The sequence below is a fragment of the Chelonia mydas genome, chromosome 11, assembly GCF_015237465.2.
Source record: "Chelonia mydas isolate rCheMyd1 chromosome 11, rCheMyd1.pri.v2, whole genome shotgun sequence".
Lineage (NCBI taxonomy): Eukaryota > Metazoa > Chordata > Testudines > Cheloniidae > Chelonia > Chelonia mydas.
In genome coordinates, this window is record NC_051251.2 from 24,283,928 (window position 1) to 24,311,373 (window position 27,446).

Sequence of the window (27,446 nt, forward strand, 5' to 3'; positions counted from 1 at the left end):
CTGAAATTAGAGCTGGACAAGTATCAAGACACAATAGACATATACTTAGATATTTGCTGGTATCCTGGCCTGTTGTATGGAGGTGTTACTCCCAGCTGTAATGATTCTGGAAAAGGATTAATGATTCTGGCCAAATGACTTATTCATCTTTTAAATGTTAGAAATATTCTGATATTTACATTTCACAATTTGTTATGATAAAACGGTATTTGCTAAATCTTCAGCACCATCCCCAGACATGCAATGTAATACTTTAAATGAAGTAAGTCTGAATTAAACAAGTGTGGTAGAACTGCAAGTGGGATTTATAGTAACCAATAACCATCTAAGAATGTATTTCACACATTGCTTCTTTATATTGCAAAATGAATAGAGTTTTATGTCTAAAGAAACAAATCTGCACATTAAAAAATCAATGTTTCTCATGATACACACTTGGTATTATTTCTGGGAATGCTACAGCTGGCATGCATAGCCTAGTTAAAATATTATAATTTACTTGACTGAATGCATAGACGATTTGGAGTCAAAACTACCACTTACTGCATGGGAGGAAAAACAATGACTTCCGTGCTACTGGAAACATCAAAAGGTACTTTTTGCACTACTCCCCCTCAAAGCCTCCTGGGAAAAGCCCTGACTCATAATCTTTCCACTGGTTACTAGAGTGCTTCTTAGGTTTTGGGGGAAAAAAATATCATATTCTGCTACAGTAGCTCTGCTGAAAAAAATCCTCAGCAAGCAGAATGGATTGAAAAATTCAAGCATGACTAAAAAGTACATTCCCCACTAGTCAGTGAATTTTGCTCCCTATTTGTCACTGCCACCTTGGAGAGCGGTGAGCATTAATAATGCATGGGTGCTAGGAATGTATTAGCAACTAACCTTGCGAAGAAAATCAGCTGGGGACCCTGAAGAGCTGTTTTTTTCTTTTCTTTTCTTTTCTTTCTTTCTTTCTTTCTTTTTTTCTTCTTCTTTTTTTTTTTAAAGTCAGAGCTCTAAAGTACCCTCTTATTTATTGAAGAGATTTTGGGAGACGTGTCAAGTATGGCGGCAACTATGTATCATTGTAAACTAAGGCTGAAAGTCCCTGAAATGGGGTCGTAATTGAGTTCATTGATCAAATTCAGGAAGATATCCACCCCACCCACTAAGCCATCTCATATCCTGCCTTCATCTAACATAGCAAATACCTAAGGGGATAAAGGACACTTATGTACTTAGGTAAATTGGCAGTTGTAGCAGAAATGTCTTTAGTAAGCATGTGTTTTAAGGAAAAGCTTAGCACTGGTATCATTTACAGATACATCCAGTTTGTGTAAGTTAATTATAAAAGGGCCTTTCTTAGGAAGTAGTAGATTCCAGAATATATTTATGCTATTTTAGCTCAGTTAGGGTCAGCATTATGGATGGAAAACCAGTTTTGTATTTTTACTCACGTTTAGAACTAAACCTGATGAGAATTCTTTAAAATTCAGAAGACTTCGGTCAATCTTTATTAAGAAATGTGACAACCTTTGGGTCCTGATCTGATTTTGAACCACTTTGGTCCTTCAAAGTCCCAGTACCCAAAGATCCAATACCCAATAAACATATTATACACTTCTATAGCTTGAAGCAATTTGTTCTCTATGCTGCTATCCTGCTGTTAGACTTGGCAGTAATCCTACAGCTACAATTTCATGTGTTGCCACCTCCTTTCAAATCATATTGTTTATATTTCAAAGTTTGTTTTCTGATATAACAACCTTTACAAATTCACTTTATTTTGTGGAATATATATTATTTTTAGTAATATTAGCCAACAGATATTGTGTGTGAATCTCCACACTGTCAATTACTTTAACAATGAATTTATTCATCTTGTCAACATTTGTAATGTGGAGCCTCAGAGAGAAGAATATTCTCTAACTAGGCATAAAGAAAAAGAGGATGGGTTTTCCCCCTCCTGCACTTTGGATAAATGGGCAAAAGTCATTGGCATCTATTCATGAGTTAAGGAAAAAGTGCTCCAAATTAGTGTATGTATTTTTCACTTATGCATTTTCCACTTCCACATTTTCACAGTTATTTTTCACATATGTGTGCTCTTTAAATGACATCAGATGGATGAAAGTACATTTTACACTTAAAAGTATGTCATTGGACTCTATAAATAGGGTTTGCCTTCTTGTCTTGTTTTTTTACTTCACAGCATGATGAACAGTTACAAGAAATCCCCCCTCATATACCATTCCCAATACAGTCTGTGTACTCCATCTTATGTTTCTGCAATCACTTTTGTGAACTTCCCCACTTCATGAAAGAAGAGCCTGCCCTGTCAAACTTCTTTGTCTCCAACACAGATTCTGCCTCTGACCACTTCTCTGATAATGATCAGCAACTAAAGACCATGGAGACCAGTACCACCTCCACTTCACTTGCCATGTGTCCTCCAGACCATCTGCTACACAGGCCCTGCTTTAGGAATACAATAGGAGACTTTCTCTAACAGAAGGCAGCGGATCCCTATACTTCCCATTTCTCTTACAGAAAGATTTTCTGTCTTGGTACTCTGTTTCTTGTGCCCCTCCAGTGGCCATCTGGTCATTTTTAACTTTCCAGTTATCCCCATAAAGTACATCATTGCTAAGATTCAGGAAGTCTCACCCAATATTGCTGTATGAATCTCCAGACAAAGACACATATGTGCACATGCATTTTCTTTATATACTGTCTTTATGACAATGTTAGTCAGTTATGTTTAAGACATTCTAATCTTTTTAATGGCATCTGGTTCAAAATCAGTGAAGACTGGAAGATACATCCTATTTAAAGGCGGCTCCTTGGAGTAGGAACTTTAAATCCTGATGTCAATTAGACCCCAATTCAGTAGCTATTTAAGCTTGTGCCTAAAATTTAAGCATTTCCATTCCCATTTAAGAATTTAGTCCCATGGCAGTCACATTTAAACACTCTTGTGTTTAAAGTTAGCCATATTTTTAAAGACCAAGGTAAATTTTAATAAATGAAAAATATGTCTTTTCCCCTCAAAAAATTAGAATGACCTGTTCTTAATATTGCAGCTGATCTGTTTTTGTAACTCTTTGGTTAGCCAGTGTGCAATTAAGTTAATATTGTGTCCAAAATTCAAAGTCCCGTATACACAATGAGGTATAAAAGCTATTTTGTAAAGCTTTGAGTAAGCTATGGTTCTCAAACCCAAATTCTTAATTAAATGCTGCAGCCTGTGGATAAGCTAGAAATCTTATTATGACGCAATCTTCCTGTTTTTCACCTGATTCCCCAATACATATTAAATCGTTCATTCCATTCTTCTAATCTTTATTCGAGGTTGAAGACAAAATAAAGTTAAGAGACACCTTGTCATAAATATAAAGGGAAGGGTAAACCCCTTTAAAATCCCTCCTGGCCAGAGGAAAAATCCTCTCACCTGTAAAGGGTTAAGAAGCTAAAGGTAACCTCGCTGGCACCTGACCAAAATGACCAATGAGGAGACATGATACTTTCAAAAGCTGGGAGGAGGGAGAAAAACAAAGGGTCTGTGTCTGTCTGTATGCTGCTTTTGCCGGGGATAGAACAGGAATGGAGTCTTAGAACTTTTAGTAAGTAATCTAGCTAGGTATGTGTTAGATTATGATTTCTTTAAATGGCTGAGAAAGGAACTGTGCTGAATAGAATGACTATTCCTGTCTGTGTGTCTTTTTGTAACTTAAGGTTTTGCCTAGAGGGATTCTCTATGTTTTGAATCTAATTACCCTGTAAGGTATCTACCATCCTGATTTTACAGAGGGGATTTCTTTACTTCTATTAAAAGTCTTTTTGTAAGAAAACTGAATGCTTTTTCATTGTTCTCAGATCCAAGGGTTTGGGTCTGTGGTCACCTATGCAAATTGATGAGGATTTTTACCAAACCTTTCCCAGGAAGTGGGGTGCAAGGGTTGGGAGGATTTTGGGGGGAAAGACGTGTCCAAACTATGTTTCCCAGTAAACCCAGTTAGAGTTTGGTGGTGGCAGTGGAGATCCAGGGACAAAGGATAAAATTAATTTGTACCTTGGGGAAGTTTTAACCTAAGCTGGTGAAAGTAAGCTTAGGAGGTTTTCATGCAGGTCCCCACATCTGTACCCTAGAGTTCAGAGTGGGGGAGGAACCTTGACACACCTACTGTTAGATAGGTTTTCCATGGAACATGCCTAAACAGGCCTTTAGGAAAACTAGATTCTGGCACCCTAAGAGGATCACATGATTAAGATCTGAAGCTTTTTAAGACAATTCATTTATTACCAGTTTCCCATTCTCATTACAATTGTTCTCTTGAGAAATGAGTAATTTTGTGTCACTGTTTACTTGACGTAACAGCTTTGTTGGATTTTAGTGTAGCTTTTCACCCATCCTTCTTTCATTTTTTGTTTTGTTAGTCCTCTTTTTAAATCTTCCTGTGCATGCCATATTCATTTAATTTTTGTTATGAAAATCACTAGGGGTTTATTTTGTTGTTGATGAGTTTTTTTTCCTTCTGTCCCAAGAGTTCCACAGGATGACAGTCACTCAGTTAATGAATATAAAAGGTCTTTTGTCACATCAGCTTGTGTGTTAGCCGATAAAATGTTTCTTATTATCCTCTGATGTTGCATTCACAACAGGACAGTAGATATTGTTGTGTCAAGGTCTGCATTATAAACTAGAAGTCATGTCCCTAAGTTCCATACTCAGTTTCTTACTCATGCAGATTTCTAATGAAGTCAGTAGGCATTTGCCTGAATAATGACTGAGTTAAGGACCTCTGGGTCCAACTCAGCTCCCACTGACTTCAATGAGCAATGGATAAGGCCCTACATGCTGGGCTTATTAATTCTGAGGTTTCCTGCAGAATGGCAGAGACAACTCAGGCACCTCTGACCCAAAGAACCTCCAGAGCACATTAGACTTCCTACTTGAGCTACCCACTTGAGCTTAGGAGATCAAGTGCATGGCATGAGAATAGCTTTGATAGAATAACACTAAAGATACAGGGACTTTTAGGGCCAGTTTTTAGAGGTATTTAGGAATTAGGCACCTAAGCGCTTGTGAATATCTGAGTCCAGAAAATCAGTGAGAGAATAGGGGACCCATTTTAGATCAAACTGAATTAGGATCATTAGGGTAGGCTAGTTGAAACGAATGGAAAATTGTGGTTTTGACTCAGTAATTTTATTTTCTCGAAAAGTATTTGCTTTCTGCAGAAATTATTACTTTAAAAAATACACATGAAAATCAAAACTTTTCCTATGATGTGCCACACTCAGAGGGCTCTCATTAATCAGTGGAATATAGTCTGGACAGTCATTCTGACCCATAGAGAATGGAAGCATAAGGCATTTCTGTATAGAATTATTTTGGTGCGGGGTTAGTTGACACATTTCAATTTTCAATTTTTCACTAAAAATTTGAAATGTTCTGTGGCAAATTTCAAAAGATTTTGCTTGTTTATATCTGGAAAAATAAGACATTTTATTAAAACCAATCTCAGAATGTATAGAGGTTTCCCCATTATTAATATTACTATTTTCAGGAGCTCACGATTATATTTAAAACAAATCTAAAAAAAAGAAAGAAAAATAAGAAAACTAACCTGCTTGTGCTGGAATTTGTTCTAAATGTTCTTAGTCCTACAGGAACATTTCCCCAAAGTAAAATACTATAATTATTCTATTAAGAAGAGCAGAGCAACATCAACAAAATAACTGAAAAGTCTACAGTAATGTCTTTTTCAGTGTTGTTGTAGCCGTGTTAGAGAGACAAGGTTGGTGAGGTAATATCTTTTATTGAACCAACTTCTGTTGGTGAACAAGACAAGCTTTCTAGCTACTTAGAGCTCTTATTCAAATAATGTCTGACATTAATATGCTACCTGAAGCTGTACAAAGGGTCATGCTGGCCCTTTCTTGGGTGCACAATGAGCTCCTCCTCCACACTGCAGTTCCTCCACTACCACAACCAATGTCCCTGCACTCTCCAAGTCTAGCAGCTACTTCCACCTCCACCCAACATTCTGGAACAACCTGGGACAGCTCAACTGTCTCCATCTTGGGCTTAACAATCGTTAGTAACATAGGCTGGCACAGAATGTGGCATGTGCTGTGTCCTTGCTTTGGACTGGAGTCTTTCGCAATTGACTTTCACTGATCAGAAGACAGCTGAGAAATTAACATTTGAAAGTGGCTACTCGCCTTGTGCATTTGTTACATTTTCATTATATTTGACAAGATCAGGAACTAATTTCCTTTGAAATTAAGGGAGGAACTGTAATGAATGCACATTTCCCTTAGCATTATACCAGTATATGATCCAGTTCCAAGTACAATATCTGGATATTTTAAGCTGAAGCTGAGGGGATGTTACTGCTATATGCCTCTGACTACTTACATGCTTAAAGTTAAGCACATATTAAGCACATATTTAAGTGCTCTGCTCGATCGGGATCTATCTTAGAGTACACCTAAGCTTCCCATGCAATTGTGTTAGGATCCAATGAAGTCACTTCTACTCACATAACTGATTTGTTCTCAGTGACAGATTTCAGCAATTCTTCATAATGGAAAAATTCCCCAGGATATTCTTTATCCTTCATGATTTACATGAAATTAAACTAATCTTTAAAATCATTTTGACTGTGATCAGAATCTAAGGGCTTGTCTATACGGTCAGTTAGTGCAGACCAAGCCAGGGTCTGAATCTACGGTGCTCCAGCCTGCTGTGCACTAACTGGCCATGTGGGCCCTGCAATCATATACTAAACATTCTATAGTGCACTGTGACAAGGTAGTACTCTGCAGATTTACACCCCAGCTTGCTGTGTCAATGGGCAAGCCCTAAAAAAAGTAGGGAAATATATCTTTAATTTAGAAATGCAGAATATTTCTTAAAATGTGAAGCCTCCTTATTGTACTTCTAATGTGCTTTGCAGTGCTGGGGGCATTTTAAGATATGTCATATATTTTTATGGTACTTGCATTTCCTCACTTGATTTACAATCTTAAATTTTATTAAAACTTAATTTGGTTATGTGAATACCCTAATTTACCAGTCAAAATCTTACTCTCTGTGTTTGATGAGGGTGGGTCTCACAAAGTAACGTTTCATTTATGGAACATTTAACACTTCATTGTAACTCACTGATTCCAAGCTAGATCCACAGACAGGCTTAGGTGTGGCAAGGTGGAGCACTGCAATGCCTAATTTTTAGATATCTTGCCACCTTGTGGAACCCACAACCGAGTTAGGTGTCTAGGTTCCTTAGGTAATGTATAGGGAGAGTTAGGCACCTAAAAATGGGATCCACAAAATCCAGCACAAACTAGCCAGTAGGAAATGCTGAGCAGAGGGGTGGGTCCACACTCAAAGGGACTTAGGCATCTACGTCTGAGCAGGAGGAGCCTACCTCTGCTTGGGATTCTCAAACATGTACCCTCTCCTAGAGTCAGGCATCCAAGCAGTTGTTGTTGTTGTTTTGGTTCATGTTTTTGTTTTGGTTTGGTTTGGGTTTTTTGCAGCCACTGTTGGGAGCAGGGAGAAAGAAAGAAATGTCCCTCATAACATTTAGCTCAGTGGTTAGGGCACTCAACCAGGATGTGGGTATTCAATTACCCCCTCCCCCCCCCTCCCCCCCCCCCGCCTTATGTAGAGAAGGGATTTGAACATGGATTTTCCACCTCTCAGGTGAGTGTTCTAATCACTGGATTAAAGGATATTAGGGTGGCCTGTGCCCCAGGCCATTTTTCATGGGGAGTTAAGACTCCACCCACCGGTATGGGAGGAGGGATAGTAGGGCCATGCTATCCTTTTGCACTGTTATTCGTGTTATAAGGCAGCACACACAGGGGAGTAAGGTCTAGATTAACAAAGGTACTTTGATGTTGCAATACTTAATTCTCAGGTCCCCCGCCAGCCAGTGAGTTCTCAGACATCAGTTATGTGCCTTGGCTCACTGTAGAGTGCAGGGGAAGAGATAGATAACAAAGAATGGGATTCTCAGAAGTCAATGCTGAGCAGGGAGCCCCTAAGCTAGCCAGTAGGAAATACCAAGGACAGGGACTAACCCCAAGCTCTCAAAGGTGCCTGACTCCTGGCCCAAAGGAAGCACCTCCCTGCATTCAAGATTCACAGCCATGAATCCTTTCCTGGAGTTAGGTGGCTAAGGTACGTCAGCAGGAGAGCTACACCTCCCCACCACTCACCTATTATAAGCAATAGCCCATTGGTTAAGGCACTCAGACAGGATATAAGAGACCCATGTTTGACTCCCTCATCTTCCTGATTTGGAGTAGGGACCTAAAGCCAGCTCTCCCAAATCCCAGTGCTGTAGTAACTCAGTCCCTCCTTTTGTGAATGCTAGGCATGCTTCGAGAATGCCTATCAGATCAGGCCTTGCAGGTGAGATGAGCAAGAGAATGCCTAGTTTTGACATGCCCGCTAGGGCACTGAGCAGCTCAGCAGTGTCAGGACTTTAGCAGTTTTGTGCATGACCACCATCAAGAGACAGGCTCCTAGGGAATTAGGCATCTACAGTGTTAGGTGGCAGCTGAGCAGGGGTTTTGAGGATATCAGTGCCTCCTAAATGTTGCATTCAGTGCCTGAAGTGGCAGATAAGCACCTAGGTCCCTTTGTGGATGTAGCTCTAAATGCTTTTTCCCTCCTTTAGTCTGCTGTATGAGTGCATTCAACAGGTTTCAAACTGGCCCTAGGCTAGTAGCAAAGGTTTTGGATGGGATTTCATTATAGTAGTTCTAATAATATCTGTGTTACAAGGATGCTTTATGCCTGAAATCATGTAAGTAGTTTTCTGTTAGAAAATATGCCAGTATATGGTGCTTAAAAATAAATAGCATAGTTCCCAACACCAACAGGGTTTGATATTGTTGCACAATGAAAATGACTTCCTTTGTGAAGCTCTTTACAATAGCTCTTAACAATCATCCCAGTAAGTAAGCATTTTCATTACATCTCAGAGAAAGTCACATTTGAAAACAATTAATATAATCTTTTTTACAATAATATTTTATATATCGAAATATGAAGAAATCTATGGAACAGAGAGCTGGTGCATCATCTCAGCAACAAGCAACCATTATGTCTCAACCTTAGAGGAGGAGTGCTAGGTTATAGAGCGGAGACCACTGCTTAATATGCTGACCAATATTGTCCCATTATTTCCTTGTACTCCTCTATCAGTCTGTATCCATCTGTTGTCTCTTGTCTTGTACTTAGTTTGTAAGCTCCTAGGGGCAGGGACTGTCTTTTTGTTCTTTATTTGTACAGCACCTAGCACAATGATGTCCTGGCCATGATTAGTGTTCCTAAGCACTATTGTAATACAAATAACAAGTAATAATAAAATGAAAATTGTGTACCAAAACTCACCTATTTCCAAATTTCTTTGTGAAAACAAACTCCATGTTAATGAGCAAGGGTGAAAGATATGCCTCACAGAGTATTTGGCCAAACATGGAACCCTTTCTTAGGTCCTGGTCATATCTCCACAGGAATTCTCTCTCTGTTTGTAGGTGACTATTTTGGACAGGTAGATATTTACCCCTTCTTTCTTTGTGAAGTGATGGGTGTTGAAGGCAGTTGAGTCCTCCCCCTATTCTGAGTCTTTAGAAAAAGCTAAAGGAAGTCCCACTGCCTTCCCAATCAGTATGAAGAGTTTTCAAGGGAACAGAGATGGAGTACTTAGTGGTGCACCAGTATGACCAGGACTTTTCCTCTCCATCTGCTACAGAATGATGCTTTTGTGTGTGTGTGTGTGTGTGTGTGTGTGTGTGTGTGTGTCTAGGGAAGGGGTCAATCGAGAAAGGAAAGTTGGCCAGCCATTAAAGTGGCCTTTACCAGTGTGTGTTCATAGATTACTGAATACAAGACCATCATGGGCCTCAGCTCTGTAAGATGGACTGAAAGGGAATCTACATTCTTGTCAAGAAAGTACAAGACATGCTATGTTTCACTCAGTGGGAATACACTCTTTGCTAGAGCTCAACAAATAATGTACAAATAATAATTTATCTGATGAACATTGCTTTTGTTCTTGCTGGTGAATTGTCCACAAACAGATTGCAAAATTCTTTAACGTATTGGCTTCCCTGCACTCCACATCAGAACACACAAAGTATACAGAAATAGGACTCATACAGTTCTTTCCTCTCTATGGACATGAGCCAAAGCCCACTGAAACCACCAGAGAGACTCCAATTGACTTCAGTGGGCTTTGGATCAGGCCTTATGTGTATTCACACTCTGAGTGGAGGCATAGACATGCACATACATACACAGCAATAGGAAGAAAATCCTTTAAGAAAACAGACTGTAACACAAACCCGGTTACAAGTACAAGACAGCCATCCTGAGACAGAGTCAAAACACATAATACACTCTTGGTTTTGCCCTTGCAAAATATTGCCATATACCCATAATAAACTGTAGCCAATTTATTTTTTTTAGAAATGGAATTTACAGATTACAAAAATGGTTTGCTCAAGTCATCATCATCCCTTTCAACTTCAAGACCATCTGAATTTGATCCTGACCAGACTGACCATAAACTATTCTGTTTGGATAATAGAGGAAATGGAGCAGTTTGTCTGGGGTAACCTTATAATAAACTGCAGCTCAATAGATATGAATTATTGCTAAAATAGCAACAAGCAACTTTAGGTCAACAGAGGTGAATGCGTGAAACAGTATTTACAACAGTAAGGTTATTTTTATTTTCAGTTAAAATTAGCAAAGTCCATCTACTTTTTTCCATTATAATTTTATTGCATAACATAACTTAATCATTTCGGTGAGCATGATAACAAAATGACCATGTCATGGTAGCATAAACATAACTTGTCCATCAAAAATTCACCTTAATTTGCACTCAAAGCAATGTGGTTTGGTTACAATGTTAAAGTTTAAAAGTACATTTGGTTGTGATTTTGAAGCTGTCTAATCTATTTTTCATGCAGTCACTGAAAATATAGTGATGTTTCAACTTTTTGCCAAGTTTTAAGACTTACCTGAATGCAGGCCCAAACTAACTTTGTTGTGTAGTACAGAGAAGAGCAAAAGCATGGAAAGCCAACAGAAATTATGCAGACATGGGCAGCATCTAGAGGGCACACTAGCTTCCCAGTGTGATATCCCTCCATAGTAACAATGCACCTCTGGGGCTCTGAAAGTATTGGAGGGTATGGCCAGCAGAAGGGTGAGATGCTGAAGAACAGTCGTTCTGTGCTCAATGTACTCGAGAAATATTACTGAAGTTACTGCTACTCAGAACAGCATTAACTGTCACTCCATGGTCTCTTCTCACCTCAAATGGGGAAGTTAGTGCACAGAAACAGGCCACGAGACTCATGTCAGCTCAACCACTGTATTGGCCTTGCTGTCAAAAGTGAGGGAGACCAGAATAGCATACAAACGAGCAAACACTCCGTATGGCTCTTTGAAGAGCTATTTAGCTGGCACCATGAATCCCTACCAATTGTTGGGACGCATGCGGTCAATAGCACCCTTTCCAGGCAATTGTTTATCCATCCTACATGGTGGAGAATAAGTGGGGAGAATGCATCATCATTTCTCAAACCTCCATGAGGCACAATTTTGAAAGCTTTTCTTCTTTATTCCTTATCGCACAATAGAAGACATTACAGACCATTCAGAGTCTTGTCAAGAAAAGAAGAGAGGCTGTGTTACAGGCTGATCCCATGTGCCATGATATAGGAAATTGCAGTCCTTTGTAAACAGGAGGCATCTATTAAAGAAAATAATAACGAACTCAAAATTACAAAGAGATGTCCAGACAACTTGAGTTCCAGCTTTGTTTCCTAGGTTTACCAGGAACCACACTTGTGCTTGGAATTCTAGGGAGACATCTAGTGGCTGAATAACACATGACCAGTAAATATTTATTCCATGCTTTTACATCATATGGAAATAAAGAAAAACAAGTCACTAAAATCTTGGGAGGAAAAACTAAATAACTCAGTGCACTTACTTTTTTTTTCTTTGTAATAAACATGGCAATTTTGCTTTGCTTTGTTCACTGGATTATATTATTCCCTGAGTATTCATGTGATCACCACTTATTCATGGAAATATATATAAATTCTAAAAGTTTTACCAATTTTAACACAAATGATTATTTCTCTGAAAATTCATATTGGAAGTGTACTATGCATTAATTACTTAATTTCAATGACCTAGTCAAAGAGGGATACATTTTCAGTCTCTAGGAAACAAGGTTTATTCCGAGAATCTGGATAATAGTCATGATTCACATCATGTTTATCAACACTGAACCTTGCTTTCCAGAACTATACACTGTTCTTGGAGATTTACTCTAAGTTCTTTAATGACAATCAGTTTAAAAATATGTATTCATGCAATTGGACATTTTTTTCTAATAATAATACCTTTCAGGCAGACAACCATATTCTGTATTGTGAAGCAGCTATAAGGCTTTCCTGGGGGGCAATAGCCTACAGTCTTCTACAATTCTGCACAGAAAAAGAGATTATACCAATGAATGATCACTACACAGAAGACATTTACTATTCTAAGAAAAAGGTTTTCTCATTGTCCTTGTTAGCAAACTGAGCTGTAATTAAAGGTAGTCTATGCTCCTTGTCATTATCTCTTTATCTGAATTGTTATTATACCAGGTTTACTTTCTTCATAAAATAGTGGGATTGGAGCATATCACCATCATCTTGATGGCATTCCAGAATCTTCGGAGTGGCTCACTCTTTGAAAACAGATCTCTGAATACAGATGCTAATGTCTCTTTCAAATTTATATAGAAAAAGTGCACCTTATAAATCTGCAGATTAGGGTTAAGCCACTGTGGTACTTGTAAAACAGATAGGGCAGTATTCTCCAGATCTGAGATGTTATTTTTCACACTAGATTATTTCACATTAAAGATTGCCATTGAAATCAAGATATGATGTATGCTTTGCTTGAATTTCACCCTCTTCCTTTAATTAATTAGAAATCCCCTTTTTTGACAAGAACTACACACTTATACAATTATACATTATAATTCTTCCTTGAAAAATTATCATGAGAATTTACCAGCCCAGGCACAAAACCATGCCTGCTCCTAACCATGATGATGATAATTATGAAAGAACTAATTGTATTTTCTTTCCACGTCCAAAAAAAAAACAAAAACAAAAAACAAAAAACCCTTGCTGAAGGCAGTTAGATGAGTAGGAGTTTACCAGGCTGGTATAATTGTTATTATCCAGGAAGTTGCTGACGTTATTAAGAATTTAGAATTCTTCAGACAAATTTGGGATGGAATTCTGATACCTCCTTATTACTGAACACCTGCTAGATATGTTCAATGTGTTTTCGTAAGTGTTCTTTATGCCAGGGAAACGGTCTGTTACAGATACCATCTTCCTATTAAGCTCTGTCTTCAAACTGATTACTCTGGAACAAATGGCTCCATCCAAGGGAAACCTTCTGTTTAAAATGTCAGAGAATTTGTGTAAGTCATACAAGTTCAGTTATCCTGAAGCAATAAGATTCAGACAACAGTAACTTCTCTCAATGATGAAAAAAGCCTTAAATATGGGGTACTTTAAGTTTTTTTTATATATACCCCAGTCTGAATTCTTATTTTATTATTATTTTATGCATTCACTACTTCCAGTAAGTCACCTCAATTGTGAATCTATGTCACAATTTGTAATTGTACACTCTCAATCAAGGGTACTGATACAGCTATCACCAATTCTTACCATTGTAGCCTAGCCTACTATATTTATTATAATCTTATTACTATTAATAACTTTATTACAGTCTTATCTGGATTTAACCTGTACCAGTTAATCCTCATCCAAGTCCCAATCTCCAGTGAACACTGGGTCTGCTATTTCATTACATCAGTCAGATCAGATGAAATGGAGACATAAGCTGGGTATCGGCTTACTGTAAAAAGGGCATCCAATGGCATGATAAGGGCTTTATATGCATCTTAAACAATACGGGTATCACAATGGGGCTGAAGTGAGCTGTAGCTCACGAAAGCTTATGCTCTAAAAATTTGTTAGTTTCTAAGGTGCCACAAGTCCTCCCGTTCTTTTTGCGGATACAGACTAACACGGCTGCTACTCGGAAAATAGTTCAAATGACCTTAATGAACCAGGATGGACTGGTAATGGCCCAAAGTGCTTCAACACTTCCAGCACCCGACAAGCTCATTGGTCAAAACTCAGACAAAGATTGTGTTTGTGCCCCCATGAATTACTCTTTACTCATTTCTGCAGATAGCTCCATCTGACTGATTTTATCTGCAAATTAATTTTAAAATTCCTCGTAGTAAGAAATACAGCATGAATAGTAAAGAATGAATGACAAAAAATGCAACCCATTCATGAACAATCTATAGGCTATTACTTGTTTCCCAAATGATTAGAAAACAATTAAAATAAAGAACAAATTTGTAAAAAATATTACCCATTTGCAGATAACTCACTAACTAAAAAGAAGGCCCAAACTTGTCAGATAATTTATTAACAATGAATAATTTGATCAGCTTTCTTTGTATCTTTGAATTTTTGTTATTCAAAAAATGAACAACAAATAACCCCTATTAAATGAAAGGACTAGTATTCAAATTCTTGCTGCATACTGAATATATTGTCCCAGAAACCTTCTTGGCTTGCCTATTGGTGTTGGATAACATCACATTTTATTAAAGATCTGTGAAGTGTTTCCTGAGATGTTACTTAGCCTATTTTCTGTAGACAGTAAGTTGTACAAAATCTTCTTGGCTTTGTATAGGTGATAACAGGAAACAAGAATAATGAGATAAAACCTCTTCTTTCGGGTTTTTTAATTGAGGAACAAATTATTTTGTAGTTTCTCATTAGTTATTCCCATGGATTCTAATGACAAGGTGCCAACTTTCACACTTTAAACAGGTTAATTAATCAGGTAGTAATGAAGTTGGGTGATACCTGAGTGTTGGTGTGCCAAATAATCACAGCTCCTAATAATGTGCTTAAATGTCTATAAACCTGAGAGGATACATTGAAATTCAGCTCTTCTCAGTACTGCATAAATAAATGCAAGCTAGCTAATAGGCAAACTATTTTTAAAGTTGTACTCTGGCTGTCATTATTATTGATGTCACATAAATTAGATGTTTATATTTTCTCCTCCTTACTTTTTATGACCTTCAAGGGACACTGTCAAAATTGGCATACCTCAGATTTGACCTACTTATTTTCCTTATATCTATTTGCCAAATCATGAAAATTTGTGAATGTTATTTTTTTTCCAAACATTGCACCTTCAAAATCTTTTTTTTCAATTAAATCAATACAAGACAAATATACAAAAAGAGCCTAATATTAACAAAACAGCATGTAAAACATTTGGCAAAGAAACAAAATTCAGCTTCAAATTTTTCAAGTGATAATATGAAGAACTGTGATATATCTATATCTATGTGTCTATATATATATATCTATAAATCTAGATATATTAGTATTAAAATATCATAATAGAGTTCTGTTAAGAATGATGTAAAAGTAACTTTAGTAACCAGGGTGGATGATAGCCAGTTGTGTTGGAAGGTACAATATCAAAATGGCTAAGAATTATTTTTGTATTTGATGTTCCAACATAGATTTGTTTGTGTTATTCATTGCAAATAAATTATCTGACAAATTTAGCCTTTTCCAGTTCTCTGAATTGTTCACACACCGATCCTGATTTCTAAGAATATATGTTATTTAAAAAAAAATTACTGAAGGGTTTATGCAAACAAATGTCAGATTTGTTCACACACTGATCATTTCTACTATTCGTTGTTTGCAATGCTTGATTTGTCACTGAAAACACATGGGTAGTGTTTCTACTTCCTTATTGGATAACTGACACTTTTAAAAATGGGAGACTAGCCAAGGGTGAAGATTGAATAAAGAACAAATAAAGCTCTTCCACATACAAATTTTGGAATGCTTGGGCTAAAATTTAATGGATTCACAAACATTTTCATCACCTAACCAGTCAGTCTACTGGAACTGAGCTTGAAGGCACCTTACCATCGAATCTATTTAAAAATAAATGAGAAATATTATAAAATATTTAGCATTTTTTCAGTGACTCTTTTTAAAACACATTCCATTTTCAAGACTATTCAGTGCAGTTACTTTTCTTAGATCCTGGTAAAAGCTTTCTGGAAAATCCCAGACTGGGGGAGAAGGACTCCTGCAGGAGAAGGCACTAGGTTTGCTTGCTACTCTATTACCCAGTGTCCTTTCTGCTGCCTTTTATTTTGTTATTTTTAAACCAATGGGAACTCTAACTGGAATTAATTTTCTTTCCTGGGAGAAAACCTAATATAATCTGAAAGGCCACCATTTCAAGAATTGATTGATAAATGCCAGGGAGCCAATGGCAGTTTGTTAGCAATAAAAGAACTGAAGTTCTCAGGACTAGGTGGTCTAAAAAAGATTAAACTTTACTCTGCTGGGGTATCTTGAATGATGGTTCAACTATTAATGTATCTCAACTCTACATCTCTCACTCTTTTATTTTGCACATTACAATTACTGGCCATGATCTTCATTCATGACTTATTGTGGGTGACAGGCCATAATCCTCATTCATGACTGGCTATCAAGAAAAAAAAAACACAAACAAAAGCTCTACATGCTACTTAGAAAGAACATGACATTATGCAGAGTTTATCTCACTCTAAGAGCAATATGGAGATATAACAAATGCCACAACATAGATGCTTTTAAAGGATTTGTTTTAAAAAGATGCAGCTTCTCTGAATTTCTTTTGGGGGAGTGGGAGAAAAGGGGATGGAATTGCAAACATGTATATCATTAGTAGAACTGCATCCCACTTATTTTCCTGTGCAAATAAATTACATAAATGGGGTTTGTATTGTTAGCTATACTTCATCCAGAGATTGGGATAATTAGGTTTCAAATACAGAGATGTTTTAAAACACATTTAATTTAGCAAAATTGGTAAGGAAGCCACTGCAATTAAAAATAAAGGACAAAAGTTTCCTCTGCCTTTCTGGGTAATTCAGGGTGAATTTAGACTGTGACATTAGAAGTACAAAAGGTAACTAAAAATGCCATTAAATGAAATGTTCCAAGTCCAAGCAATTTCCTTCTTAACAGAAAGTAAAATGCAAACAGAGATTACTAAAACCCTGCTGTGTTTAATTTAAGTGTATGTAAGCCTTTTACTCACAGTTATTTTGTCTGGAGATAATCATGTAGATCCTCAGTGGTCAGAGCTGTGAAGCGTGTGTTGTCAAAAGTTGCTCACTCTTTGATTCCACCTCGCTTCTGTCAGCCATGGTTCACATCATGCAAGCTCAACTCATTCATCTTCTGACAGGGTGGGATTCTCCCATTTCTGTCTCCATCAATTTGTTTCTGTCGTGTCTAGATTGCTTGCAGAAATACTGAAAAGTGTGTGTGTGTGTTGTGTGTTTAAATTATTATTATACATATAGCAAACTATAACATACTGTAAGCACTGAGCATATTATCTCTTGCAATGTTGCATCAGCAGGCTTTTGTAGATTTTTAGGCTAAAAGGAAAATTCAACATATACTGCAGAATTATTATTATATAGAAATGAAAGAGTTAGAGATGCATTAGATACAGATAGCTAAATAGGGAGAGAGATTGTGTTCTGAAGAGGTATTAGGTGGACAACTAAGGAACTATTACAAAGGGCAAGAAATTAGGGGCTCACTCCTATAGTACTGTCCTTACTAAAAGCACTGAAGTCAATGGGGAGTTTTGCTTGAGTAAGGAGTGCAAGATATGAGGCTTATTTATTGCAGAGCTATTTTATATAGACATTATACGTCAGTACTTTATATTGGTGCTGAAAGTGCTCTCTAAGAAGTGAAGTGTCTTTTATCATCCACTGATGAAAATTTGTTGATTCATAACAAAATGTTAGGGCTCAGATACCTCATTTAAAAACTCTCATTATTGCTTCCTTTAAGCGTAGAAATGTAATATTAAATATAATATTTCTTGTATTTAATACAAGGCAGCCAAAGCTGAATGAATGCCAATATGAAAAGGTATGAATTTTCATTCAAGAAACACAGAATAATAATGTCAGTCATGAAAATGGTGATGCATCAAAGCTAACATACTACCCAGCTGATAATGGCAAAATTATCTTACCAAGAGTTAAGAAATCAGAACAAAGCAAAATGAACCCAAGAGATTTATTTCCAACTTGAAACACAGGCAAAATTTATTTCCAGCATCCCATGTGCCCAGCATGTCCATCATGGCACCATCACAAACAGTATTGTGACTGAAAAGACAAATATAGAAAAATACAGGAAAAGATCCCTGTAGGTGGATGGCCAATCACATTGCCATTGGAAAAGCACTAGTCAGAGTCCACCATGTCCCTCAGAGCTCTCCATTTTCTTTTTGGCTGTGCCCATTTTGATAGTATAGTAATTTATCTTCACCATATGCAAATGGCAACCACGTAAAGATTTTAAAGACTGGTTGGAACAAAAAATAACTTTTGTTTCAGAGCTGGTAGTGGATTTCCTGATTACTGGAGGTACAGTACAGTAGACCTGAAAGTGATCCAGAGAAATATTTTGCAAACATTATGAAATTTGCATTCTATGTAATATTTCCTTGCATATCTAGCTGCAGAGAGATAGAAAGCTTTACCACCACAGTGATGCCCAAGTTATATAGCAGCTCTACTTGGAGTGAACAACATAAAATAGCAAATGAAATCCACTGCAATCATATGTTGTTACTATTTTCTGTATTCATTTCTAGTAGCACCCATAACATACTCGGTACTTTTTAAACCGAAGAGAAATCACATTTCACATTTCATGCCCTCCAGAGTGCTCACTCTAAAGACAGATGTGCAGAGGCTACAGGGAAACAGTACAACAATCACTAGATTGATCAACAGGGTTATTAGCTGTGTCACACTAACATCAGGTTATGTTAACCCAGGACGGTGGGGAGGGGTTGTGTGTGCATTTGGGGTTTTTTCTCTGAAAACATGTCATTATGAGTTAGTTAATTTGCTATAGGCATCATGGAAAAAGTGGGCCTTCAAGAGGGACTTGAGATGGTCACAGTCATGAAGATGAGCTCAGGAAGAATGTTCCATGCATGGACGCTAGCATAGATGGTGACAAGAAGCTTGAACTTGATGCCTTGGAAAAGGGGAAGCCAGTGGAGGATCCATGGAGCCGTGAAATTGACAAGAGATCCAAAAGCCGATGTAAGTAACCCTAACTACACTGATATAAGTGCTACACCTTTCATGGAGATGGAGTTATTATGTTGATGTAGAAGGGCACTTACATTGGCAGGACAAGGCAATAGTGTGTACACTGACATAATTAGGTTGATGTAAGATGCCTTATGTTGACCTAACTTTGTAGTGTAGACTATGCCTGAGTCATTCCTAATTTATCCAAATGGGATAAATCCTCGCTGGAACTCTGACCAGAGCCTGTTCAGGGATTCAAAAAGGAGAGGGAAGACACCTTGCATCCATGAAAAGGCCAGCCAAAATGTATAGACTCAGACTCATAGACTTTAAAGTCAGAAGGGAAATCTGGCCTTTCGAATGATTATTTACCATGCAGAAAGGCCTAAACTAATCCTATCTGGGGTCAGGGAGAATTCCACTCCCTCTGCCCACCACCCTTTTCAATTACTGGACAATCAGATGGTTCATTAGTAAGGTTTATACTCCCTCCTGGAACGGGTATTGTTGGCTACTGTATGAGCCAGAATATCAGACTGAATGGACCACTGGTTGGCTCTGGTCTGGCTATTCTTAGCTCTTTGTACAGTACAGTATCTCTATAGGAAGCCAGGCAATTTGCAAATAAGCAGAAACAAAAGGCCAAGGGCAGCAAAAAAAGTAGATTTCTAATATTAGGCTCTAAAACCAGAAGGTACTATCCAGTCACTAGTTATCATTAGCAGGAAATGAAGAAGAGGAAATGAGGGTGATGAGAACTTGCCTACATTGTCATATTTTGTTACTTTTGTGGTGGTAGCCAGTGGTGACAGGTGACTTCCCCAAATCCATTTTCTTGAATAATCCTCATTATTAAAATGCAAGTTTCAGCTGTCTGTAGATGTTATGGTTTCTACTGTAGGAACAGGAGAGTTTAAAGCCCTCATGAAACTTAAAGCCCTCTCATTCCATAGAGTTTTAGATACAATTCTGACCGCAATAAGAGATTGCGTTGCTTAAAGATGATAGCATGATCCAAAATGTAAAATAGGGAAGATGTTGAATTATTATATGTGAGCAAGGGCTGTTAGAAATTTTTTTATCTAAAACATTCTTGATGGAAAAATGGGGTTTTAACTAAGTGAATATTCTTGCAAAAAGTCTACTTTTCATTGAAAACCCAAACACCCCAAAATAAAAATATTTTTGTCCAACAAGAAACTATTTCAATTAGGATATCCTGCTGCAGTGTCTCTTCTGAATTTCCACTATAGCCATAAGTTTCTGATGAAACACCTCCCCTCTCTAAAAGGGGAGTGTATGGTACATCACAGGACATGCAGTCCGACCAGGGAATTGATAATATCTTATCCTCATCATGACATAATGATATCAAAGACATAGTTCTAGAAAAGCTGCTTTGGTCATGCAAAGAGAGCAGAGAAGAAAGAAGTTAGAGATAATGAACTGGTAGTGAAAATATCTGAAGGACTTTGGCTTCTCCAAGTTGCAACAGATGCCAAACTGACCCCTGGCCAATCTGAAAATCAAGAGACCAGAAAAACAGAGTAAAGTCACTTCTGCCCATCTCATAGCCTTCGCTGCCCCATTCCTCCCTTCCCAACACACACTTCAGCTGTGGACCTAACTGTAAATTTTGTGTTTCGGATTTCTTGTGCATGTGTGTGTAAACCAATTCTGGAGAATTTTATTTATTTTTAACAACATTGCTCAATTAATAGTTTGACATGCTATTTACGATGCTAAATTACTTGTTTGCACTTTATTTACCTGAAAATTTGATTAATGAAAAGCTTTGTTTACTGGTCTTTCTAAAGAGATTTTATCTAGTGTGCCAACAATACAAAACATTCCAGACCTTTTGTAACTCTAACTAAAGTCAAGCAAGAAAATTACCTAATCTTCTTCTTGATTTGTAGATGGCTACGGGACTAAGATCTTTCTTTCTTTCAGTTGTACAAAATTACAATGATCTTGCACTTTTGTATCTGACGAAACAGATTGCTACTTATATCACTAAATAAACTATTCTAAGGATATGGAAGGTATCAAATCATCATGTAGAATAGGCCCATTTTCTTTTTAAGGTCCTAACTTCTGGAAGCTGTTGACTGAACCTGCTAGACTCTGAATCTGTTTCTGTTTTTAGGTGTTATCTGAAGTCTTTTTATAAAATCTTTTAAATCTAGATCTATTGTATTTTATTGGTTTTCAGGTATTTGATATATGTCCTTTTTTAGTAAGATTAATGTAAAGTGCTTTGGGATGTGTCTACATGAAAGGTGCTATATAAAATAAATGTTTCTGTTGTACTCCAACAACTTAAGCCACCAACTAAGACCAGATGACTTCAAAAGACTTCTTCAGATATCTGTATGAAAATAATCAAAAACTTGTTCATTTTAATGCTGTGAAGTTATGAGTGTAGAATGGATGTTAACCATTTAAAAAAGAGAAATAGATTAGTTCAGGAAGCTACAAATTTATAAGTTCAACCCCATTACTTATAAATGGCAATCTATGAGCCAGATTTCTCAATGGAGCTGCATCAATTTACACCAGTTGAGGATCTAATGTATGTATTGTAGAAAAACAATTAGAATGGATTGAAGGGGAAAGATCTTGTCTAATCCACATTGCAGAAGACCCTGATTCTGGAAAGCTCTCAGGTTTCTTGTTCCAGCTGGTGGGACCAGGCTCCTCTCTGGGGCCCTTGGACAAGACCCTGAGGTAGTATAGCTTCATTGAAGTTAATGAAGGATCTGGTCCAAAATGTTTAGAAAAAGTGAGTTAGGCATGGGCCACTCGCCATAGGAGTGAGTTCTGTGAGATCATTCAAAGAAATGTACCTATGCTAATCTCAAAAGAGTTTAAGGGCTATAATTTGCCTGAACTCTAGAAAGGGTGAGTGACCTCATTACCTTCTGCTGACCATGTTGACCTGAGATGGATATTGTACTAAGAGAACCCACAATCACACATCTTTGGGAAATACAAATCTCAAAAGAAAAGAAAAGAAACCAAATACAAATAAGAAATCTCCTTCTCGGGGCAAAGGAAATCTGTCTCAGCAGCACCACTTTTAAAATGGATAAAAGCCCTTCTCAGAGCTGAAGACAAATCAGTGGCACCAGTTTTAACAAAGACAGAAACCTTACTTAGGGCGAAGAGACAGCAGGAGTGGTAGGAGTACCAGCTGGAACAGAGATGCACATCAAAGATAGTAAAGCCCTATGGCTGAAAAAATTACATGGATACTACAAACTAATAATTTTAAATATTAAAAATCCCTTTCAGCCTGAAGAAAAGATCCATGTTTTAAGCAGTCAGCCCAAGGTTAGCAAGCACTGAGTGAGTACAGTCCCTCAGAACAGGGGATCTTTACCTTGAAGCCTGTTAGGTAACAAAGTGAGTTGGTTAATCCCTACTAGTTTAAAGACACAGTTTGCTATAATTTCCCCCCCCCCCCCTCCCCTCCCCCCGGGCTTTTTGGTTTGTGTTGAAATATATGTGTTAGTCTTGGTTTCACCTACAGTACAGTTGCACAAAATGTTCTGTTTTAGAACAGGGAGGCATACACAGTCTGTGCTTCATTCCACATTTATACAACAGCTTGCTTTTCAGCATGACTCTAGCTTTCCCCCATGCCCTAAACATTAGGATTTACAGAGTTAAATTTAAAGTCTAATTTTCTTTACTAGCAAAATGTATCTCATTTGCTATCAGTCCATGCAGTATATGTTTTGTCAACATGGTGATTCAAGGAGAAAGTCAGGCTCTCTTTGTTATCAGATTTACAATGGCTTCTTAAAAAGACAGCTTGTGTATACCTCCTGCCTCTCTAGAATACTTGCTTGCTTGGTTCCTAACAATGGCTCATTAAATTCAGTCAAACTAGTATGAAACTTACCTTCAAACAGTTTCACTTGCTGAACCCCATTCTCAAAGGATTTTCTAATCTGCAATTTTTATTTTAGACTTTAACCAGGAAATTTGAGATGAAATAGAACATAACACTTTCTGAAAAAAACTTGATGATAGAAACAGAATATATTTATGTTACTCATATTTTGAAGACAATCACACTCGTAATATTTATTTATAAAGCAGAGCATTTGCTGTTGGTTTTGACTGTAATTAAACTGCATCTTGAAAGAGCATTCTGTAGATTCTAGTAAACATTCATTTTTTCCATCACAGGGAAGTCCATTATTTTGCAGATCTGAACAAGGAAGTTCAAATCGTACATATCTCATAATTGGCAACCATAGTGTATTTAAACCATGTGCTGAGACTTTTTTTTTTCTTTCCCCAGAAGCTCAAACTTAGCTTGAGAGTCAGCAGCACAAGGACAAAATTTCCACCCTTCTTGTTTGAATCAGGATAATTCTGATTTGATAAACTGTTATGTGTCTCTTGTTATAACCTTCCCCCACATTCCCTCACCCTCTCTCTTACACAATATATTGCCCGGCTTTCTAACAATGTCAAAATATTGGTAGGTTTTTTTAATAAGAACGAACAACAAAAAAACCCAAAAAGATTTATGTGAAAGCCCAAAACAGACTTCTAAGTAGGCTGTGTCTTAACTGTTTAAATTTTGGAAGTAAAAGGAGGGGGTATTTATACCTGCTATAGTCTTTGGGAGGGGCAAAGCATATTTCACCTTTTATTGGTTATTTATTGGTTATTTACCTTTAGATTATCAGATGCCTAAATAAGGCATCTTAATTAAATCTCAAAAATGAGGCTGTACAGGTCATTGTCTCTCACATTAGCTTGTGTTTACAGTCTGACTTTGGAATCTGTGTGCAAAGCTGAACATGTAAATGTCACTGCACAGCTAAATACTTCCAAGTAACCCTAATGGCTGTAGTTGTCCTGCCACTGGGAAGAGTTCACCAGTGCTTTCAAGACAGCAGTCATGTGAACAGCACATCACTGCACTAATATAAGGTTTATATCCCATGGGTAACTCAGACCACACGTGTAGTATAGCAAAAGTGCCATCTGGAAGTAATTCCCTGTTATTACTTCTTATCAGGACTGCTGAGGGGTTTTTATTTATCAAGTATAAATGAATCATAGGGAAAACTGATGTATGATCATTAAACTATGAAAACTTATTAGGCTATCCTTTTACTGCTCAAAATAGAAGTCTAATAGAGGTAGGCTAGATCATGCTAACCTACAGCATGAATGTGACATGCAAAAGAAGAAATAGACTGAAATCTGTCTGAGTTATACCAGGAAATTACATATTCTTCTTAAAGTAAAATAAACACTTGACAAAGCTGTTAATCATCCCTAGTGGAAAGGATTTACAGATTCAATATTAAGATGATGAGCTTCCCACTGGTCTTAGAAGCACTGTAGTCAAATGAATCCATTTTCCTCTGAAATCATTTAGATAAAAATTACATTGACATTGAAGAATATGAATGGTTTGAATCTTAAAACGTCACTTTAAAAATGCATTGTCCCTCCAGTGGGTTCCTAACAGTCCTCAGTTAATATTTAGTATATTTTGAATGAAAATTTCAAAGTCAATATCTTATATGTAAGTATATATATTTATAATGTACTGTACAGACACATTATATGTATGTATATCTAGACAAACTATATATTTTATACAAAAGCCCACACTCTCACACTTCAACAATAAATACACTGTGCAACTGTATTTCCACCTATTTTCACAGACTGTTTTTTAATTTTACATATTTATACACAAATATTTTGCATCAAACCACACTGGAGATCTTGTACACAAAGAAATTAAACATTCCCACATCAGAGAGTAGAAGAATAAATAATACATATTTATCTTGATTAAGATGATTTCATAAAAGTTCTTGACAATTAGATTTTTTCAGTAATTCGAAACAATCCTTTATTGAGAACATATTTGGAAATTTACCTGCAGTTAAATTGTAGCTGGAGACACCAATAAAAACAAACAATTTTTAGAAGTTACCCATTCAAAGAGAGAAAGAGAAAGAGAATGAGTAAGAGAGATTATGGAATTTAATGATTAAGAATGTGTGCAGTGCAGTATAAGTACATTTGTTTCCTTGGAAACAAACTAGTACTGTTGCACTGAAGAAATTTGTAAGCTTTAAAAAATTCTGTAATCAGGCCCCAGGAGAACATATTAAAAATTTCAAAAGGGATAAATATTTGACATTCCTGCCCATTTTCTGACTGTACTTGTTGATGAGGCCTGTTGTCAAAGGGTGGTGTTTTTAACGTTGGAGAAATGGATATGATATGTGAACCTGCACTGCCAAGAACACACTTCTAAATGGCTAATCCATGTGGCAGGATCAACAACCCTGGCATCATACTGAAAGATTTAGATCATTTAAAAGTACCAAGTACATGGCAAATGCAACTGAAGGTAGACTAACAAGCCAGCAATAACGATCCAAAGGAGGGAATATTGAAAAAGGGCTCTAAAGGGCTCAGTCGATCTTATAGTTGCTTGCAGAGAGCAGCAGATTTGGTATGGTGAGAAGAGATGATAACAATGCTGCTGTGTCATGTCAAGGTTATGGCTTATCAGAGTTATTCAACTCAACTGGTTCCAAAAAACAACACAATTGCAGCCCCTGAACCGTCACCCACTTTTAGAACCAAACCTCTCTGTATGCTCTGAAATGTCTGTAGGCTTTTTCACTTCAATTTTTCTGGCACGAAGCAGAACCAGAAGTGCTAATTTTTTTTTAAGCTGGATTTCTGTCTGCAAGCTGAAGCACAAATACTAGGACCCTCATACTAAAACTTGTTCTGGTGAGACTTCCTGTCCAGTTTTGCAGACTCAAGAGGTGGTTAGTCTTGAGTCTGCAAATAAGTGGTTAGCTTGAATGAGTATTTGAACTCTGGGGTGGCCTTTTCAAACAGAACCCCATTCTGGTCCCCTATCCTTAAGCTAGCATACAGAGCTATATACAATATTGTCAACCCTACTGTTCAATATAGTAGTAACATGGATTCATTTCATATTAATTATGATACTTTGGGTTGGGTGGAGTTGCTGCATGTTTATTTCCAAATAAATACAGCTCCAATAACTAGCATAGCAATAATACATGCCATGCAGCAAAGGTTAAGACATCCCGGGATGATCATGAAATAAACTTGTGAAATCTTACCAAAAAAACAGGGGAAATCACACAAAGCATGCAGAATAATAGCAAGTCTAAAAATATCAATGCTACTAACTAAATGAAGTCATAAAAGTTCATTCCCATCAGAAAAGTGATTGTAAGGGGGTGGTATGTGAGGTTTTATAGTTATGAAAAAATAAAAATTGCCAAAAATGAATGAGGCAATTCTTCCCAATGGGAAAAACTCAAGAACATGGAAAGACATATAGAATAAGGGTGCAGAGGAGAGAAAGGAATTTGAGGCACAAGTGTTTCACATGAATGGGAGACAAGTCGTGAAATCAGTTTTCAACTACAGGCATAAAAGTATAAGGGAGCATCCATGTGTTCAGAAAGGAATATAGGAATATGTTACTGAGGAAGAAAGTGAGCAAATTCCTGTCCTGTGCTTCACTGAAACTTCAGGTTATTCCCTTAACCTTATAACTTCAAGTCAATGGTATCACATCAGTCATGAATTTGGCCCTATTGCTTTAGAGATCCGAAAGAGATTCCTTTCATCCACTTGAGCTTGATCTGGTACCACTGAAGTCAATGGGAGTTTTGCAGTTGATTTCAGTGGGAGCAGAACCAAATTCTATGTGGTTAGAGTTGGAGACTCTGGAAAGGTGAAATCTACCCTTGCAATTAGGATGAGTAAACAAAGCTGTTACCCAGCCTACTCTGTCAAGGCCATTCTCAAGCCTCTGGGCTCCATGTTGGTTGTCTGAGATGTGTGGAGACACAAACTCAGTGTTATATACTGTGCTATTTTTCTATTATGTCCATCCTGATACATTAGGCTTAAAATGCTTATTTAAATGGCTGGAGTCAAATCAAGGTTGTGGCTGGTCAAAAGCTCTCCTCCTGGAATAAGTTGCTAAAAATATTGCAACTGCTAAACATACCTCTTCTTTTGCTCCTGTAAGTAAGAGGAAATAAGAAACTACATACAATAGTTCGAAAATGCCTACAATCATCTCAATGGAATGCCATCCATCTG

At 37.2% G+C, this 27,446-nt stretch overlaps 1 long non-coding RNA gene across 1 annotated transcript; it reads right to left on the bottom strand.

Moving 5' to 3' along the window:
- Window positions 1–12,221: 12,221 nt before the first annotated feature.
- LOC122462419 lies at window positions 12,222–25,314 on the bottom strand. The gene is made up of 5 exons (XR_006284954.1): window positions 25,216–25,314; window positions 23,203–23,322; window positions 18,215–18,350; window positions 17,255–17,471; window positions 12,222–12,519 (listed from the first exon to the last, which is right to left on the bottom strand). It is a non-coding gene; the product is annotated as an uncharacterized LOC122462419 (long non-coding RNA).
- Window positions 25,315–27,446: the final 2,132 nt, after the last annotated feature.